Genomic DNA, 13,433 nt, shown 5'->3' on the forward strand with positions numbered 1-13,433 from the left:
AAGGACTGTTATAGCATTCACACCACAATATAACAACCATACAAACTGTTAATACATAGCAAAAACTTTAATCTAAGTTTTAGTGAGTGTGTGTGTGTGTGTGTGTGTGAGAGAGAGAGAGAGAGAGAGAGAGAGAGAGAGAGAGAGAGAGAGAGAATTGGGGCTGTCCTTCTGTGTATATGTTTCTCTTATTGGTTGATGAATAAATCACTATGTGGCTAGCAGCCAGGCAGAAAGGATAGGCAGGGCTACCAGAGGAAGAGAATTCTGGAAAGGATAGGCAGACAGAAGTCGCCATATAGAGCCAGGGAAGAGAGGACACGCAAGGCATTCTACGGTAAGATAAGACCACATGGAAATACTTAGATTAATAGAAATGGGTTCATAATTAAGATAGAGCCAGCCAATAAGAAGCCCTAGTCACCGGCCAACAGTATTATAATTACTATAAGTCTCTGTGCAATCATTTGGGGCAAGGCTGTTATGAGAAGCTTTTCTTGAGAGGAGCCTTCTCGCCCGCCTGGTTCCAGATCTGCATCAGTCCCAAATAAACACACAGGAGGCTATATTAATTATGAAGCTGTTGGCCTTGCTTGTTTCTTACTAGCTAGCTCTGACTTAAGTAATTACCCCATAATTGTTAATCTAAGTATGTTTCTTACCGGAGAATAGTTCCAGGCTTCCTACCCCCATGGCGCTACATGTTGACTCTCTTGTGTTTCTCCTTCCCAGAATCCTCCTGGACTCCTAGCCCCACCTATCTAGATTCCTATAGGCTCAACAGTACTTTATTGACAAATAACAGGCAAATAACAGGACTTCCCCAACATCTCCTCTTTTCTGTTTAAACAAAAGAAAGGTCTTAACTTTAACATAGTCAAATTATATACAACAGAACAGTTATCAAGTAAGAATACAGTTACAATATTTTGTCTATCAACATTCAGTAAGATTTAAAGAAAATATCTATCTCATTCTTTTGAGTCCAAAGTCCTATATGTAGCTTATCTTTTATCATAACTAAGGAAAACTATAACTATCTGTCTTCAACTCCATCAAAGACCACAGAAGGATAATATATAAACACTAGGATTGACAGAGATATCTTACTGCCTGGACGGTCACCCGAAGTTCCTCTGTAACCTTGGGGCATCCATCTTCAGCCCATAGGCCACAATGTGTCTGGAACACTTCTCAGCAAAGCAGGAAATTTCAAAACTGTCCATCTGCATCAGCAGTCTGTCAGTCATTTTTCTTTGTCCTGCAGAACGTCTCCTAGACTCTTCCATGAAGCAGGAACCCTGTAAGACTGAGTTCAGCAGTCACTTTTCTGTGGGTCCTGCATGTTCAGTTTATACAACAGTCAAGCAGTACAGGCAAGAGCAGTTTCTTGCCCAAATGGCTAATCTTGCCATGTTGAAAGCAAACTCCTTAACAAGTTTCTTCGATGCCCATCTTCCTCTCAGACATAATTGGTGCTGCCAGGAGCAGACATTTCTCATTGTCAAGAAAAACCCTAAACCATTTTAAATGCCATTTTCTGAAGGTCTTTGAGAGGGTTGAAGACTGTTTATGTCAAATATATTTCTGTATATCTAGAAAACCTAACTTACCTAACTATAAGTTCTAACTATTATAAGTAACTATCTATAATCTATATTCAATTATGCATTATGTTGTAAAAGATCAGTATAAGCACAATACTTAATCAAGAGGAGAAATATACACATCACAAAATTGACCTTGAATTTGTATCAATAAATGAAAAACAATACCCATACCATAATTCCCCTTTTTACCATTAAAAAGAGATTGGCTGTGATCATTAACCAATTATAAACAATCCCATTTAAATGAAAACAAAGATTTATAAACAAGATGGGAATTAGGATGTCGCTCATTCCAAACTGCTTCATGCTGGAAGGGGACGCTGTTTATACCATGGGGATCATGACAAAACTCAGAAACCTGTATAAGTCCTTATTTTCGTGGTCTGTAAAGCTCCATCATCTTAGCTGTTTCAGTTGTTGGAACACCTGGTCCACTGCTTCCGGGGGTCTTGGTTCGTGAAGCCATAGAACCCTGGAAGGAATCCTCAGCTTTTCATTTTCTGTGGAAACATAAGTAAAATCTCCTTTTCCAAGTAACATATCCTTATACTTAAATTTTGAAGTCAAGGTATTTTTAAAAGATAAAAGTTGAATTAATTCAGAAGCACTTATAATCAAGTGTACTTTAGCAGTTTTTCCTTCCTGAGCAATCAAAAAACTGAAAAACATAATAGCGTACAATATCCAGACTCTCTGTGTATTTTCCATCTTTACGTGGCTTATTTATTTATCTATTATTACTTTATTTATTTTACTTTTATTTCTTTTTCTCTGAGACAGGGTTTCTCTTTGGAAATCTGCCTGCCTCTGCCTCTGGAGTAAATCCTACCGGCGTGCGCCACCACAACGCCGGCTTTTGTATTTATTTACCACTTTGCCGTTTCATTTTCTCTCTCAATCTCACGTATATTTTTAAACGCACTGTAAACCTTTAGAGGTTTTGTTCATCCAAGTCTGACTTTACTGTAAATCTTTATGTTTTTCTGGCCACGTGTCTTATCTGTAAAACCGCGGCTGTTTTAAACTGTCGTTTCAAGAAGGCGGGCGTAAGCGTGATTCCAGCTTACCGCCTCAGTCCGTGCTGACATCCAGCAAAAGCTGCCACTTCCAGCTGTACGTACACACCTTTCAATCGTTAGCAGAGTCTCTTAAAACAACCTTGTTGTCTCTGTTTTTTTTTTTTTTATGTTGAGTCAAGAAGACTCCAGTAAGCGAACCGCGTGAATCTCGGCTTGTCGCTAGCAAAACAGAGCACACCTGAGAAAAATGCTGCTACCAAAATCTGTGCTTCTCTCTGTTCTTCTGTTTCTAAAATTCCTTTAAAGCTTTTGTTATTTTGCGTGGAAATTCATGATCCCACTCCTGACACCATTTTGTTATGAGAAGCTTTTCTTGAGAGGAGCCTTCTTGCCCGCCTGGTTCCAGATCCGCATCAGTCCCAAATAAACACACAGGAGGCTATATTAATTATGAAGCTGTTGGCCTTGCTTGTTTCTTACTAGCTAGCTCTGACTTAAGTAATTACCCCATAATTGTTTCTTACCGGAGAATAGTTCCAGGCTTCCTACCCCCATGGCGTTACATGTTGACTCTCTTGTGTTTCTCCTTCCCAGAATCCTCCTGGACTCCTAGCCCCACCTATCTAGATTCCTATAGGCTCAACAGTACTTTATTGACAAATAACAGGCAAATAACAGGACTTCCCCAACACAAGGCAGCTGTGGAACCGGGCGGGAAATCCCGTAATGTGTGTGCAAAAGAGATGTGCCAGAGGACAAAGAAGTAGAAATGAAAACAAGGCAGAGATCATGTAGACAGCAAGAAGCCTCCTTGCTAAGCTGATTTCACCATGGTATAAAGGAGGTGACATTTCACTATCACCCATGTCACCTACAGGGGTGTTCCAGTAATGAAGGAGGTTCTGGACCTGCTACAGTCCTCCTTCCAGGATGTTTGCGTGACTCCACCAATGCTGTGTGCATAAAGGCTAGTTTAGCTATCTGCTCCTTGTTTTTAATTTTAAGTCTGTGCCTGTGTGGGAGAAAAATAAATGATAGGAGGATGAGAACTTTGAAATCCTGAATCTTTTCGAGATATAAATGATGACCTCTGCTACTTCTTATTGGCCATTCACTAGAACCAAAAATGGAAAAATAAACCAGCAACAGAACACATATTCCAGGAGACGAGAAGCAGGTTTGTGAAGAAACTGCCTCCAGCAAGTTTAAAGCTAATATTGTGTATAGAGGGGATTCATCCTCTTCTTCCTACCCTCGCCTAAGAATTTAGGGAAGGTCCTGCTCAAAGAGACCTGCTCAAAGCATGGTTTGAAGGTACAGGATCTTCCCTGGCGGTTTGGTGTCAAAACCCTCTTGGAGCCAAGGAGATAGCTGGCATTCTGAGTTCAATCCTTGGAACCTACATGGTACACGGAGAGAACCGAGTCCAGCACGCTGTTCTCTGACCTCCACATGCACACTGTGTAGACACAGCAAACAAATGTAAGCTAGTTTTCAAAGCCTTTGTACAGCAGTAGCTATAAACCACCGGATGTGGAGCAAAATAAATTGATTTCGGGCTTCCTCCCACTAATCTCAATACCCGTCAAAGAAAACAGCCCGTGGACTAGTCTATGTTTTTATATATTCCATGTTTTCCCCTGCACATTCATGCCTGTGGTAAAATTCAGTATATTAATTATGCACACTAGTGGACTGGCAATAATTAATGCCAAAATTGAATGATTATACCAATCTTACTATGAGCTATATGACTCTTCGTCAAAACTCTTTCACAGTCAACATTTCCAAGTCATCTCTTTAAAAGTCATTCGCTTCCTGCTCCCATTAAGAAATTCTCCTGTTGGCTGTGTGGAAAGTCAGTGAGGAGGCCTAGGTAATCTATGGGGCCTTGGGTAGTATTTATCCCTGGCGTACAAATAGACTTTGAGTGCCCATGCCACAATATGGGAGGCTCTCTCAGATGGGACTCTTGGGGGAGGGCCTAGGCCCTGCCCTGGATGAAATGACAGTTACCTCACCTTCCTTGGGGATAGGAGTGGAGATTGGGTGGGGGACTGGGGAACCTGGTGGGGAGGGCGGGGCAGAAGGGGACGGAGAGGGAGCTGGGATTGACATGTGAAACAAGATTGTTTCTAACCTAAACAAATAAAATAATTTGTTAAAAAGAAATTATCCTGTTGTTTTTATAACAAAATTTATCAACCAGCGGGAGTCATCAATTCAGTCATCAGAAACAGGTAATACATGCCTCACGAGGAAAAGCAGACTGGCCTCTAGCCTGCACCAATCTTCTGTTTCCTTGGTTTGGAAGTGGCTGTGCTTTTTAGCAGGGCTTGTCAGCTTGTAATTTTCCACCTCAAGAATTAAGAATGTCCACAGAAGAACTTCTTGGGTATTGCTATGCAGGCATACTAACTTAGAAGTCTATTGAGTTACTTTACCTGTAATGATACCTTATCTGAGAAAAAAAAAAAAACCACCGCTTTATGCTTTATACCAGGAAAAAAAAAAGCAGGAGACCAATTTATTTTTAGAGGTGATCTCAGGCCTGTGTCATTGAGCCTGGCTTGTGCCGTGGTCTGTGTCGAACCCAGACTATCGCCTTTCCCCTTGGTTACCCACTGTAATGACATGTAATTACCCTGTGGCTGAAGACACTACAAAATTTAGTTACAGGACATAGAGAAATCAAACTCAATCAGGAATCTTCTTCCCTGATGCCTAGCTTTTATCATACGGGAAGATGCTTTCCAGGCTGCTGCGGAAGAAGAGGCATCAATGGTCCTCTTGAGCACTGGCCCTATGTGCTGCGATACTGACCTGTCAAGCAAGGTGCGCCCTGTTAATGGGATAACTAAGCACTTTCTGTCTGAATTTGAGGTCTGTTCCACATGAAGGACTCTCATGCCTAGTATTATAATCCTGGCCAAAATCCCATGGCGGAGAAGGTCATGGACCCTAGGGTGGAAACTGCTATTGTGATTTTGCTGAAGTGCCTTCTAAATATTTATGTTTGTGCCCATAGACCTGGACCATGTTCAGCCTTGGTCAGAAGAGCCTCTTTCTGCAGTGGGCAGTAGTCGACAAAGAGAGGCAGTACTGATTGAAATGTTAAAGAGACATAACACACAGCTTTAAGTGGGACATCTATATTATTAACTCTGCCACAAAATTCAAGGAACATTGCAAAAGACTGAAAGAATTTCAGAGGCATCAGATGGAGAGGAGTGGTACAGCATGCCATCCTCTGGATATGGTCTGGGTATCACACTCATAACCCCACAGCAGTTACAGTTACCTGCACAAGAGCAAGCCAACCAAATCCTGTCTTATGTGGGATAGACACTTCTAGGCCCTACTCCTTACTAGGGAGCTATTGGCAGCAGTAATTGCTGGGGAAGGGAGAAATATTCTGTTTTGAGGATGTGGGCAATGGTAGGATTTCCATGCTCCACTGGCTGCCCCTACACCCAAGCACATATGGGCAGCACCAATTGGACTCGGTGGGTTAGCAAAAAGGTTAATGAAAAGGATAGCTACTGGGTTATCAATGTGTCAATCAGTATGGGACTGAACTCTTCCCTTGAAGTTATTTCAGATTACTTGTCACAGCATTGGGATGCTAGACTAGTGCACATCATATTCCCATGTGAACTCAAGTTCAAACAAATACTTACCTTTGCTGCAGAGGCACAGCATCCTCTGTCACAGCTGACTCGGCTTTTAGACTTAACACTCTGCAGTTATACTTCTGCTCAGTCTTCAATGGCCTCTCAGCATATATTCATTGATTTATCATCATCCCTAAAAATATACATTCAATCATCTATTTCACGTCAATGACAAAGCTAAGAGTCTTGTTTACTCAATATTTCTATAAGGCTATTTGTTCCCAGTTAACTAGACTTTGTTAACTACCATGTTTCCTGTGACTTTCCAGTTGTTTTCATGGTCTCATGGATTCCAGGATGGCCTTGAACTCCTATTGTAACTGAACCTGGCTTTGAAATCCTGGCATTCCTGCCTCAACCTTCCAAATGCTAGAATTACTGGCACCTGCCACTACATTCTGCCTTTACCTTGTTCAATTTTTAAAAGAGAAATATACAAACTCTATTGCACGGAAATACCAGTATTTATCATTTCTAACTGAGCTTCAACTTTATTTCGGTATCACCTTTCAGAAGCAATAGAAATAGCTGAAGATGAATCTTTACATAACTAAGCAAAGATTTGATGCTATAGTCACATGGTGGGAAGAGTCTATAATACACAGACCTACTTGTGGCAAACCAAAGAATTCATTTTTTGTCTTAGGAAAATCATATTAAAATGAAAAATGTCAATGAGTGTGGTGCTGCAGAATTGAGAAATTGAGGCAGGAGGATTATATATTTGAAGCCAGCATAGGTTACATAACTAAACTCTGCTTCAAAAATGAATGTTGTTCACATCATCTACAAAGGCATAAAAGTATTTAAAGTATTTTGTCAGCTGAGCCCACTGGTTCTCACACTATATTCACAAAAAAGATCTTTTTTCATTGTCAGTTCACATGCTATCTAATGGCCTGACATCAATCTTAGTGGAATGAACTAGAATAAACGTTTAAATTTCAAACTTCCTGCTGCAGTGACCGTAAATGGCGGCCCATGTAAAACGTAGACATTGAATCTATCACTCCACGCATTTGCTTAGTTGCCTTCCTGTAACTGATCACTAATCCATGTACATTTTGTGTGTATCTTCTTTGTCAGAATAGCACAGCATGGGCATTAATTATCCTGTGATTGTATTGTTACCACTCTTTTTTTTCTTAACTAGGATACAGCTTTCCTAAAGATGTGGTACAAGCCCTCACATTGTGTTCTGTATCCATTCACTAACCACCATAGTTGTCCATCACAAGTAACGGTTGTCATTATTACAGAGTGGCTCAACCCCTGCTGACTCTGCTATGAAAGTTCTGCACCTGTAACCTGCTTAAAACACTCTGTCTCTGTGAGAAATCTCCCTGTTCCAGGTGGGGGGAAGAAATATCAAATAGACTCAAGTGAATATTTCATCCAAATGAAAAGTCAGACTTAGTGGTTTTGAGGTGTTGAGTCAAGTGTGTCTGCCTGGGTCTTCTGACTCTTTTCTTCAGTTCTTCATAGTTGACTCCATTCTTGCTGCAGGGGGTTCCCAAAGCTTCCAGGTGGGTGCCGCCATGCTATAAACACAAAACCAGATGAATTGTCCAAGAAAAGCACAAAGTCTTTAGCTGAGCTTCCTTGGTTAACTTGGCCAAGGTGGCAAACGCTGGTGACTTAGCCGGTCTTAAGTAAAAGCTCCCATTCTAGAGACCACAAAGCAAAGTTAGCTGCAACTCGAAGTGTGAGAGCTAAGAAGGAAGGCAGATAGATCTCCAGGCACAAATCACATCAAGGGGATCATGGACACCGAAGGGCAGAGCCAACACCCATCTGACGAGGTGACAGGGAAACAGTACTGCAAGGGATGTGAGACCCAAAAGTTCAGCCTGAGAGTTTACCAGTCTCCTATTACAGCTGAAGCTTCACCTTGTGTGTCTGCATCTAAATTGCCAACTTGGTTCCAAAAGGCATGGGTTTGGTAAAGTCATTCCTCCTTCCTTAAGTCTCAAAAAACACCACAGTTAGGTATACAAATCAACATGAGATTTCCCTCCTGTCCATACAAAATCCAAAAGTCCAGGGCACTTGGCTGTTTAGCTGAGTTGCCCTCTCCCTACATTGGGAGAGCATCTTTGCTTTATCTTCAATAAACACCTCTATTTAAGTTTCCTCTTTATTCTTCTCTGACATCTTTTCCTAAGTAGGCTGAGAATCCATGATCCTCTGAGGCTAGTGACAAAGCTCTTGGTAGTATTGCATCAACTTTGGTGTTTGAGGGAATCTGATACCATTTTTCTTGCAGAAAGTTGGCTGGAATAGTAGTCCAGGCCCTTGTGCATGGATGCCATGACATTGCCCAGTGATAAATTCACCCTACAAGAACATCTAACAAGATCCCAATCTATTCAGATGAAAGGAATTACCAAATCTGTCACACATTGGGATGACACGGACATGCTAACAGTGTAACTATACTTAACAAAAGGAGCATGTTATCAAGAGTTTATCGTGCCTTTTATTTCATTACATTTTTAATATTGTGACAAATGCAATGTCACAATACCTCCTACTGATTTATAAAGACTATTTTTCTTTCATGAGTTATCTTCACTTCGCAACAGGAATTCAAAATATTCCCTTGACTTAACATTTCTCAAGTCGTGATTTTAGCTACTTTTGCCCCCTTTGGACATGGCACTAATGGTGCCTGTGGCGCCAACAGCTTCTGAGGCACTGGGAACATGTTACAAGTCTGTTGCTAATGTCCTCTGGTTCCTTCTCACCATTAAGCTCTGGTCCTTTTAGCACTTTCAAAGTCGAGCAGGCACGTTCAATTGCACCACTGACTTTTTATCTGGAAACCACTTGAGAAACGTATTACAGACCCCACTATCATTTTCTCCCCCACTTGCTTCCCTTTAAATATGTTACTAAAAATATTTTTTCCAGAAATATATCTGGATTTCTTTAACTTTAAAACAATATACTTACATATTATGGAATACTTTTAAACAATACTAAGGATTTTTGCAGCAGGGTTAGGCTTGGCTTTGTTTCTATTTCTTCTACATTTACTCCAGTTCAGGAAGTTAACATTTTTCCTATTTGGGGTTTTCATTGTTCATTTTCCTCTTAAGGTGTATGCTCAGTACTTTCTTATAGATAATTAATGAAAATAACTCTTCGAAAGCATAAAATAAATGCTTACATCTACTATTTTGATATCTTTTGTTGTTTTTATCTGCATACAAACTAAAAATACAGCCAAAAATCAAATATTTCTAATCTTGCTACTATTTCAAATTTACATTTACCTACTCGGTGAGTCCCAAAATTTAGAATGCTGTATATTTTTGTCTGTTTGTTTTAATTAAATTTACTTTAGTTGTCTCCATTGCAAGTAAGAGACAGAGGAGAAATACATGAAGAAAAAAATCACAGGCATTTTTTATTCCAGCTCATGGGGGTAAAAAACTAATAAGCCACCTCCACAGTGAATTTCTAGTGAGGCATTAACTAGGGATTTGTTGCCTTGGTTACTGAGCCAGGTAGAGATTCCAGTAGAAAACCAATGTGACCTATGAGCTCAGGAAACCAAAGAAGCAAAATTTCTGCATGATAATATTTGCAGTTACTACAAAAAGAAATGAAAGGGGAAAAACTGTAGGCTGAGATACAGGGTGAAAGAAGGAACTAGATATTTGACTCAGTGCTGCAGACATTTACGTATGTACAATTTTTAATAACAGCGCTGTGGTGTTTTCTCACTGGTGAAATATTATAAGGCACAGATCATTCCCAATATGTGAGGCAGCTTCCCACCCTAGAAAACAAAGCATTCCATTTCTCGATGGCAAATGGGCCTTCTGATGGCAGAGAGGCTGATGGAAACACACACACACAGATACACACACACACACACACACACACACATACACACACACACACACACACACACACACGATGGCCACTCAGAAAGCAAAATATCCAAATAGATTTCCTCAGTTACTTTTTATTATACTACATCAAAAATAAAAAGCATGTGGATATCAGTAGCAGATCTAGAACCAACAGCAGAAACAAAGTGTACACTGTGAAAGGGTGGCTACCTGCATCATCTTCATCTTGGGTTGGAACTGCCCTTATTGCTCAATGCAGGATCAAGCAAGATATCAGCAGCCAAGAAACCAACCACCAGTGATGCCACAAATTACTGCTTCATGTAACTCTTCTCCTGGTCCCCTAGAAAAACTTGACTAAGTATCCAAGGCTGACTTTTCCTCTAATGTTTTCATCACTATTCAAAGCTGTCCAAGGATTTACCCAAAAACCAAGAGCCACTGATAGAAAGTAAAATGCTGACAAAGTCACTAATGGCTGTTGGATAAGAAAGGGTATTTAATAAATAAGATGCTTTAATCACACCAAAGACAGTGGCAACCAGATTAGGTAGGGGCCTTTTGGTCGGTTATGGTGGCCCACGCTGGTAGGATTTGCTCAAGGAGACAGAGGCAAGAGGACACAAGTACAAGTCCTAACTTAAGGAAGAATGGGCAGAGGTAGAGAGGATGGGGCGGGCTTACCAGACATGGCAGTGGTGAACGGAAGAATCCAGAGATCCTTAGTTGGAAAAGTGACCGAGTTGAAGGTTACAGGGTCCCGGCATATCTCAAGACTGCCACAGGATGGAGCACAGTACTACCTGCAGGACCAAGGACATGTACTCTAGTAAAAGGGAGAAGACAGGAAATGGGTATATGGCTCAGTCACAAGCATGCACAAGCATGAGAACCAAGTCCACACAAAACCAAACCTGGGTGCCAGGGCTGGAAAGACGGCTCAGCAGTTAAGAGTCTGGTGCTTGGTGTTTATGCAGAGGACCTGGATTTGGTTCCCAGTAGCTACATGGGGGCTCACAACCATCCACAGGCACACATATGGTTCACGTACACATATGTAAGCCAAACACTCATATCCATCAAATGAGATTAAATAAATCTAGAAAGGTTTTTAAGCTAGATGTGGTAATGCATTCCCATAACCCCCAAGAGTGGGGAAGCAGAGACAGGACGATCCCCCGAGGTGCTAGCTGGCCAGCCAGTCTCTGAATCAGGTGAGCTCCAGCTTCAGTGAGAGACCCTGTCTCAAAAACTAAGATAGAGAGTAACTGAGAAATGCATCAAACATTGATCTATGGCCTACACACACACACACACACACACACACACACACACACACACACACACACACACACACCAAACAAGAAAACCCTACCAAAACCTTGCTTAGGAATAACTGTACCTTCTTCGGAAGATAAACTATAGTTAAAATCAACAAGGTGGCACACACACAGTCTTCCCTTGATACAAGCACCTCCCACCCTTGTTTCCAACTGGACCTCACTGACCTCTATTTTACATAGTGGGTCAAATTCATGAAATGTTTACCCTTGTGACTCTGAAATGTAGCACAGTTTTCCATATGTGGGCTCAGCACATGAATCAAGCTGGGAGCCCCTAAAGCTCATTCCCTGTTTAGTTGGTACCCAAGCTTGAATGTAGCAGGTGAGCTGCATGCTACATCTTCCACCCTCAGACACTACACATTTGGGCTCAAATTTTATGATGGGGGATGCCCTTCTGTATATATGCATCTCTTATTGGTTGATGAATAAAACAATGATTGCCCAGTAGCTAGACAGGAAGTATAGGCGGGGCTATGAGATGAGAAGAATTCTGGGGAGAGGAGGCAGAAAGAGGTCTCAAAAGAGACTCCATGTAGCCTCTGAAGGAGTAACACGCTGGAGCCTTCTCCAGTAAGATAAGGCCACATGGAAATACATAGACTAATAGTTATAAGATAATAATTAAGAGAAATCTAGCCAGTAAGAAGCCTGAGCCATCAGCCAAACAGCTTATAATTAATAAAAGTTTCTGTGTGTTTATTTGGGACTAAACAGCTGCAGGACAGGCAGAACAGGAACCTCTGTCCACAATTTTATTTCAGTCACAAATGACCCTGGAATTACAATCTTCCAACCATTCCCTTCCCTGTAATTGCACTGTGTTTGCCCAGTACTAATTTAATTTGGGAAATGCACAAAGTCCTGGACCAAGCAAGGCACTAGACTAAGAGACTCAATGAGTGTTCACATTCAACAGAAGGGACTAAGATTTGTTTAATTCGTTTTCCTGTGGAAGTGATGGGCTTTGGCCTTTATTTCATGCCAAGGTTCTGAGACATTTACTACCTGATATTTATTTATCCTTTATCTTTGGGAGACAGCCAAATCCTAAGATATTTAAATGTATTTTCCAGATTATCCAGATTCACTTTTAATAAAAAATTATCTTAGGGGTTGTGATAACAAAATGGCAAAGATATCCCTGGGACCCTTACCTTACCTGCTTAGTGGAAACTTTCTTTTTCTTACTTACTCCATGAATGGAAAGGACATTATGTTCAATTCACAAGAAGTGATTTTTCTTAAATGTTATCAAATAAGAGTCAAGACAGTGTAATTAATACTCTTATCTGGAGGGTCCTCTGCAAAGAACATTTTTATTCTATGATCCCCATTGTCTTAGTTAGGGTTTCTATTGCTGTAAACAGATACCATGATACCCTTATGAGAGATACTCTTATAAAGGAAAATGTTTAATTGGGTGGCTTACAGTTCAGAGGTTCAATCCATTATCATCATGGGGGGACATGGTGGCAAGCAAGCAGACATGCAGCTGAAGAGGTAACTGAGAGTTCTAAATCTTGCACAGGCAACAGGAAGTGAACTGAGATGCTGGGCATGGCTTGAGCATATATGAGACCTCAGAGCCTGCCTCCACAGTGACACACTTCCTCCCACAAGACCATACCACCACTCCCTTTGGCAGCCATTTTCTTTCAAATACCCATACCCATGTTTTCATGAAGAAGTCTATTACATGGATTTGGATCTTTGGCCTATTCGACATCAAACACTGATGTCAATATAACAAGTATTTGACATGATTCCAGGTTTATAATTTCTCAAAAAGACAAATACACAGACATGTCAGTATCACTTCTGGTCTCTCTAGAAAGCCAGTGGAAGGCATGGTAAAGATCTGAGGATGGGGGGCACACAATCCCAGGGAGTAAGAAGGAACTCTGTGAGAGAAGGACTGTGG

At 41.0% G+C, this 13,433-nt stretch overlaps 1 long non-coding RNA gene across 1 annotated transcript in view; it reads right to left on the reverse strand.

The window, feature by feature from the left end:
• The window catches only part of LOC110343226, a 211,415-nt gene that overhangs the window by 100,043 nt on the left and 97,939 nt on the right, over positions 1-13,433 (reverse strand). Inside the window, exons 2-3 of the long non-coding RNA XR_005879702.1 lie at positions 10,851-10,969; positions 6,310-6,436 (exon numbers count right to left, since the gene is read on the reverse strand). This is a non-coding gene — a long non-coding RNA (uncharacterized LOC110343226). The remainder of the gene's footprint in view (positions 1-6,309; positions 6,437-10,850; positions 10,970-13,433) is intronic.

This window comes from Mesocricetus auratus, unplaced genomic scaffold (genome assembly GCF_017639785.1).
Source record: "Mesocricetus auratus isolate SY011 unplaced genomic scaffold, BCM_Maur_2.0 Super-Scaffold_100010, whole genome shotgun sequence".
Taxonomy (NCBI): Eukaryota; Metazoa; Chordata; class Mammalia; order Rodentia; family Cricetidae; genus Mesocricetus; species Mesocricetus auratus.